The sequence below is a fragment of the Bos grunniens genome, chromosome 2, assembly GCF_055505025.1.
Source record: "Bos grunniens cultivar Pamir isolate PY7600 chromosome 2, Bosgru_T2T1.0, whole genome shotgun sequence".
Taxonomy (NCBI): Eukaryota; Metazoa; Chordata; class Mammalia; order Artiodactyla; family Bovidae; genus Bos; species Bos grunniens.
Window position 1 is genome coordinate 91,351,888 of NC_141166.1, and position 8,005 is coordinate 91,359,892.

The 8,005-nt window shown below is 39.1% G+C and overlaps 1 long non-coding RNA gene across 1 annotated transcript; it reads left to right on the forward strand.

Annotated features, from left to right (window-relative positions):
* Nucleotides 1-656: 656 nt before the first annotated feature.
* On the forward strand, nucleotides 657-7,662 carry LOC147378331 (uncharacterized). The gene is made up of 2 exons (XR_015151908.1): nucleotides 657-839; nucleotides 2,260-7,662. It is a non-coding gene; the product is annotated as an uncharacterized LOC147378331 (long non-coding RNA).
* The last annotated feature ends 343 nt before the right edge of the window (nucleotides 7,663-8,005 follow it).

The following is an 8,005-nucleotide window of genomic DNA, read 5'->3' on the forward strand; positions in this document are numbered from 1 at the left end:
ACTTCTCAACATAGATGCAAAGAGAGGTAGAGATACTGATGCAGATGCAGAGTTAGATAGAGATACAGATATCACACACCACACACACACACACACACACACATACACACACATCACACAGATGAGTGGGTCCAGTAATCTGGAACTCATCTCTTGCTTTCAAAGACAACAGTACTGGCATATCTAAACTAGCCAAGTCATACACCTGCTTTAAGATGATAAAGGGTGATTCTATTAGTGTTTATTAAAATGACCTCTGGATCAGGTACAGGGTGAAACAATCGCAGCATAAGGATCCAAGAACCTGAGTGAGATAATGAGTCACCAAATGCTACACATATGCCAATTAGTTTGTTGACAAGTATAGTGATAAAAGTGTACAGGGGAGTATTTGGCAATAATTTTTCATTCAACACTTCAGAAGTCAATCTTCATGTTCCCACAATTGGAAGACTACAAATGCTGGTCATTCCTAGCACCTTGCTAGATAAACATGTACTAGTAGGCATTTAACTCTAAAAAAAAGTTACCTAAATATCTATGGAAGGTGGTCACCAGTTAAGAAGAATTAAAGATGACTTGGTGACCATATGACCTGACTTTATTCAGCATAGGATGAAAACAGACTCCACCAGCACTGGTAGCCTATAGATGCATTGCTATCATGCCATTTTTTTTTTCCCTCATTGTGTAGATTAACAGATTGCCAGTGTTCAACATTGTAAGAAGTTGCTATTTTCCAAGTTATATGAAGACTGGAGAGCTCTATGATTATCCTTTATGGTCTTCAGGATCCTGTCTGCAGCCTTGGGATCAGGCTCCTGAGAGAACACTGAATGGTTTGTACAGTTAAAATGATCACACCATGCTGCTGCTGCTGCTGCTAAGTCGCTTCAGTCGTGTCCAACACTGTGCAACCCCATAGACGGCAGCCCACCAGGCTCCCCCGTCCCTGGGATTCTCCAGGCAAGAACACTGGAGTGGGTTGCCATTTCCTTCTCCAATGCATGAAAAGTGAAAGTGAAGTCTCTCAGTCATGTCTGACTCTTAGCGACCCCATGGACTGCAGCCTACCAGGCTCCTCCATCCATGGGATTTTCCAGGCAAGAGTACTGGAGTGGGGTGCCATTGCCTTCTCCGGATCACACCATGAACCATAGCAAATCATGGTTCGAGCAGTATTTCTGGTAATCACTTAAAAAACTCAGTAAGAATAATGTTCACTGTTTATTATAGTTGTTCTATTAATAGAACTGAAACACCCTTAAATAAATGATATCATCTTTGAATAGATCATTGGCTATCTAATATTCCCAAGTGCCAGGAAACCACAAGCATTTGAATCTTGGTTCTCCAATTCTTTGGATTTAAAACTTAATGGCACCCCATTCCAGTACTCTTGCCTGGAAAATCCCATGGATGGAGGGCCTGATAGGCTGCAGTCCATGGGGTTGCAAAGAGTCAGACATGACTGAGCGACTTCACTTTCACTAAGCCTGCCTTAAAGTCCACAGAAAGGCTTATTCTTTATTGGTTACTTCACCTTCATGGACTCCGTAATCATCCTAATCCCACAGCAATTACTATTAGTGCCACTGATTTAATAACTTACTCATGGCTGCTTTCTATGAACACTTTACATTGTGATTTAAGGTCTCCTAAGATTTCTAATTCCCTAGTGGAAGTCAGCTTCTAGGACATGTTTTTGGGTAACAGTTTGTCACCAAACACTATCCCGATTTCACAATATGTGCTTAGTAAATAGCTATTAAAATTGATCTTTTGGGTTGGACAAAAAAACAAACGGTAAATCCTCTTTTCTTCATTTGGTGTAACAGAAAAAAATGTGTAGTTGGATGTTGAGAGGAACTTTTCCTATTGCCTTAAAATTGCCTTTAAAGGAGGAATTCATAAACTTTTTATATAAATGAACAACTAGTTAATATTTTAGGCTTTATCATTTATACTTTACTTTTTTATAGCTCTTTAAAAACTGTTCACAGCTCACAAGCCATACAAAAACAGGCCACAAACCATATTTGTATTGTGGGTCATAGCTTGTCAATCATGTTCTATGACACACAGACAAAACAACATGTGCTCAGCACTCTCAGCAAAAGAGCCCCCAGTAATAGGGGTCAGACTAATTTCTTCAGGGATCCACTAAAGGGAGCAAAATCTACACAATTCCTTATCTAAATGCTTAGCTATTGTTTATCTATCTCTCCATTATTTATTCATCTATTTTTGGCTTCCCAGGTGGCTCAGCTATGCAGAATCCACCTGCAACACAGGAGATGCAGATACAATCCCTGGGTCAGGAAGATCCACTGGAGAAGGAAATGTCAACCCACTGGGAAATCCCATGGACAGAGGAACCTGGTGGACTATAGGCCATGGATGGACTATAGGTCGCAAAAGAGTCAGATACAATTTATCAACTAAAAAATAAGAACAACAGTCATCTATTTATCCATTATCTATAAGCCAATCACCTATCTATGTAGCAGTTATCTATCATTAATCATTTATAACCAAGCAAAATTCAGTTATTAATTATCATTTATTTATCATCTGTCTATTTAAAAGACTCTGGTATGGAAAGCGAGAGTGGGAGTCTTCAGCATCCTTGGTCTTGGCCTCATGGGGAATGCTACGTTAGTCTGAAGAGATTATTTCACACTTTCTCTAAAGTGTGAGGGGTGCCTGGGCATAGAGATTCCAAGACAATCTCTCATGGAGACTGTAAGATGCCTTCAAAAATGGATGCTGCATCTTCATTTACATTTAGATGTCTGCTTAGTTAGTAAACTTGCTAATTTACTCTGATCTATACTATGTGAACAAGAGAAGAGAATTAGGGGGGAAACAGATAAAATTCTCATGGGTATAACCAGCATGTTGACATCCCACCTGGGATCTAGGAGTAGGAATTACTGCAGTATACTTCTAGGGGGCAGGAAATGGAGCAGAAAAAGAGACAACATGAAAGCCAGCTTACCCATGGGGAGCTATACAGTTGGAAACCTTGCAATGAATTGCAAGGAACCCACCCTTGTGCCAACAGGAGCCAGCATGATCTGGCTGGCGTCAAGCCCTAACACCTGGTCATGGCTAGTCAGAGAGGAGATGGCTACCAACAGAATGAGGCCCACACCTGGAGTTAGGTAAGTCTGGAGATGCTCACTATTTTCTCTCAATCTCCTCCTTAATACCATCAACAAAGAAAGATCTACATTTTGTAGAAAATGGTGCAAGATGTATTTGAGAAGAGTCCACTGGCACACACACTCTGCAAGCAGTCACTATCACAAGTGAATCCTGTCCTGGAGGTAGGAGAAGAGATGCATTTTAAATCAAGCTTGAGATTCATTTTTCAACTAGACTGAGCATTGACAACTATCCAAAATATTACTAAGGGAAAAGAAAAGGGATTTGATAGAACACAGTTGAAAGCAGTGATTAGATAAAAAAAAAAATGTTTCATGTCTGTACCCCACTGAGTAGAACCATAAACATTTTCTTTCTTTTCCTTCCTTTCTATTTTTTTTTTTAATTCTTCTGATAGATGTGTCCATAAGTATTCAGCTTCAAGTTTTTTCATGAAATCTATTTATCAGTGCTCAGACCTGAAGTTTTTTAGGAGATGGATTATCTCAGTTGACTTCCCAGAAGCAAACCTGTGAGTATGATTCCAGTTTAAGTGATTTATTAACAAAGTGCTTCCAGGGGAAGCCACCCTGGGAACAGAAAAAGGAGTGGGGAAAGCAGGACAGGAAAGAGAAGGAAGCCATGCAAGGGGGTGAACTCAGACAAAGTTTCCCAAAGGCTACCTTCATCCTGATCTTGCAGGAAACTATGGACTGTGTATTCCGCCTCTACTAGTCTTCACCCAAGTCAAAGCTGCTGTCATACTCCCACACCTGCGAGTCACTAGTTAAGTCCACCCTTAGGGAATATAGCCCAAACTTCTGGTTCTCAGTCCTCCAGGAGCCCATGGGAAGTCCTCCAGTGGGGAAAAGAAAATTGTGAAAACAATATCTATTCCATCTCCACAAAGTTCTAGTGTTAGAAAGTGCTCCCTTAAATTAAACTGAAATTTCCATTCATCTAATTTCAACCTTAGCTGCTCCTGGAATGATATGAACTTGGACTGTTCTTGAGTTAATTCGTTTGGCCAACAAAGCTAAACACTTTCCCTTAAATTACAGTCATATTCAGTTCAGTTCAGTTCAGTCGCTCAGTCGTGTCCGACTCTTTGCGACCCCATGAGTCGCAGCACGCCAGGCCTCCCTGTCCATCACCAACTCCTGGAGTTTACTCAAACTCATGTCCATCGAGTCGGTGATGCCATCCAGCCATCTCATCCTCTGTCGTCCCCTTCTCCTCCTGCCCATATTACCAGAGACTAAATGCTCACACATTCGGCAACACATTAGGCCAAATATTTTCTGTGCCTTGACTGTAGCAAGTCTTCGATGCAGAGGAAGCCAGAGCATTCACAGAGCAGTCCAAACCGTTATGTTCCCATCAAAATCAGTCTCTTGAGTCAGATCTATAGCTTCTGGCTGGTTGATCCCCAGACCTCATTTGTTGGTGTTCAAAACAAAGTCTGGATTTCATTAACTGGGTTGAGCTGAGGCTGGGGTTGGACAATCACATAGTTCTTTTTAAAAATTTGTTTAACTTGGGGGTGAAGGTTGTTGCTGAGAGTACAAAGCATGAAGTAAATCATTTTTTAAAAAACTCTCACTTGCATTAAGGACTTAGAACAAAACATTACACAGGGAGCAAGACCAGGGTCTCTATTTGAATTGTACTAGCAGCTCCATGAAAAAGGATGCCCTTTGTGCTAATGGCTTTGAGCAACAGTGTGACAGGCAGGAAAGTGAAGGTATGGCTCCCTGGTTCATCCCTGTCATCCAGTAAACAAATGTTTAGTGCAGCATTATGCATAATAATCAACATGTGGAAACAAGCTAATGTCCATCAAAAGAAAAATGAATAAAGAAAATGTGTATACATATAATGTACTTATTCAGCCTTAAAAAGGAAGCGAATCTTGCAGTGTGCAACAGCAAGTTGCACAGCAAGTGGATACCTCCACTTACATGAGGTATCCAGAGTTATAAAAATACATACAAAGGCAAGTGGATACCTCCACTTACATGAGGTATCCAGAGTTATAAAAATACATACAAAGGCAACAAAAGCAAAAAAAAAAAAAAAAGTAGAATTATATCAAACTAAAAGGCTTCTGCACAGCAAAGGAAGCCATCAATAAAATGAAAAGGCAGCCTAGGAAATGGAAGAAAGATATTTGCAAACCACACATCTGATAAGGTTAATATCCAAAATATACAAGAAACACATACAACTCAGTATCAAAATAACCAAATAACCCAGTTTTAAAATGGGCAAAGGACCTGAACAAATATTTTTTTCAAAAAAAAAATATACAAACAGTCAACAGGTACATGAAAATGTGCTCAACATTACTAATAACCAGGGAAAATACAAATCAAAATCACAATGAGACATCAACTCACACCTGTTAGTATGTCTACTATCAAAAAAGATAACAGATAGGAGTGTCAATGAAGAGCGATTCAAAAGGAACCCTTGTGCATTGTTGGTGGGAATGTAAACTGGTGTAGCCACCGTGGAAAACAGTATGAGGTTCCTCAAACAATCAAAACCAATACAATATTGTAAAGTAATTAGCCTCTAATTAAAATAAATAAATTTAAATTAAAAAAAAAAAGTAGAATTACCTTATGACCCAACAATCTGATTCCTTGGTAAATATCCAAAGGATATGTGTGTGTGTGTGTGTATATATATACATATATATATATACATACATACATATATATATAAAACCATGGATATATAACAAAACCATGATTTCAAACCATGATCTCAAAAAGATATCTGTGCTCCCATGTTCATAGCAGCATTGTTCACAACAGTGAAGGTATAGAAACAACCTAAGTATCCATTGACAGATAAATGAATAAAGGAAATGTGGCATGTATAGACAATGGGATATTTATTGTTCAGTCTTTAAAAAGAAAGAAATCTTGTCGTTTGCAATAACATGAATAAACCTGGAGGGCATTATGCTAGGGGAAATAAACCAGATCAAGGGAACACAAATACTGCATAGTTATCACTTTTATATGGAATCTTAAAAAAATTGAACTCATAAAAACAGAGTAGAGTAGTGGTTGCCAGGGGATTCAGGGCAGATGAAATAGGGAGAGGTTGTGCCCTTTGGTAAAAGGGCATAAACTTTAAGTTATAATATGAATAAGGACTGAGGATCTAATGTATAACATGGTGACTACATTTAATAACACTACTGATAACTGAAATTGGCTAAGAGAGTAGAACTGAAACATTCTTACCAAAAGAAAAAAAAAGTAAATATGGAAAGGTATATGTATGAGGTGATCCATGTGTTAATGAACTTGATGGGGGTAGCGAATCCTTTCACAACGTACATGCATATAATTCATCACATTGTATACTTTAGATATCTAACAATTTGTCAATTATACTTCAATAAAGTTGAAAAAACAAGGATAACGGGAGGGATAGTTTTCAAAGAGAATTAATATTTGTTAACCATTCATTATGAAAGTCATGAATCAAATGCTATCCATTTATAGGCTATGAGTCTTGGTTTCCATCCATAAGGGCTACCAGGCTAAATGTGGGATACAGTGTTTGAACCAGAATAGTATTTGGCATAAGGGTGAGGCAATACAAAACAGCACCGAGCCTTCAACCGAGCATCCCCTGCTGTACACCTGTCTAGCATCCGGCCTTAAGCTGTGCTCTAGGGAAAGGAAAGGACACTGTTCTCCACGGAACACACTTTCAGGGCAGATCACTAGAGCACACACCAGATAAACAGGATAGAGTTAGTGAGGGTTTGCATAGTCTATTCTGAGCTCAGTGGACAGCATTCAGTTAACTCTCGTCCTATGAGCCCACGCACCAGCTGAAGATAGCATAAGAAGTAAGGTGGTGATGAAGGGTAAGGCACTCTTGGCCTGGAGAAAATCTAAGAAAAAGCACAGAAATGATAATTCACGAATTCAAAAGGTCCCAAGTGGACTTACTGGTCTTCAGGGTAGAATGTGGGGAAAAGGTCGGAAAGGAAGTTGGACAAACAACTGTAAGAGCTGCTGATGAGATTTGGGAAGGTCTAGAGGACTTGGAGAAGCTTTAAAGGAACTGATTCAATCCAGAACGTTTCAGCAGCAGGTGGCCTTAAACCTGGCCCCAAATAAGTACAGTGGCTCCTATAACTGAAAATGTCATGAAAGAAAGAATTGGAGCAAAGAATGAATTAAAAGTTTAACACTCCCTCCCTGGCAAATAAACAAAAAAAACAAACCAAAAACCCACAAAGAAGTAGAGTAGAACAGTGGTAGCCTGGGGCGATTGGGAAGTGGAGCCTGATATTTGCTAACCAATAGCTCTAAAGTTCCGGTTAAGCAAGTATGTCCTAGAGATGTATTGAAAACACTGTGCCAATAGTTAACAGGACAGAATTGTTCACCCAAAAATTTGTTAAAAGGGTAGATTTCATGTTAAATGTTCTTACTACAATTTAAAAGAAAAAAATAAAGAAAAGAAATTCTATGGAAACCTCAGTGAGGAGTTTCAGAGGAGATCCCAGGGAAGGGCACCAGCAGAGACATTTGCTCTACACCCATATTTCCTTCTTACAGACAAATAGGGTAATCTTCCTTCCATCTATCCTCTCAACTCCTGGTTGCCACACCCCAATAATCTAAAGCTATGTAATTTGTCAAAGATAGTCACCTATATTGATTTTCTTCCTTTCTCCCAGAATTGACCAATATCTATGTTTTTTTATCCTATGATAAGAACCAGAAGGTGAATGAAGTGACATCTTAAAATTCCAATGTTGCCTTGTCCAAACAAACAAAAAATACGCTAAAACACCCTCATAAGTAGTAACTTCTAA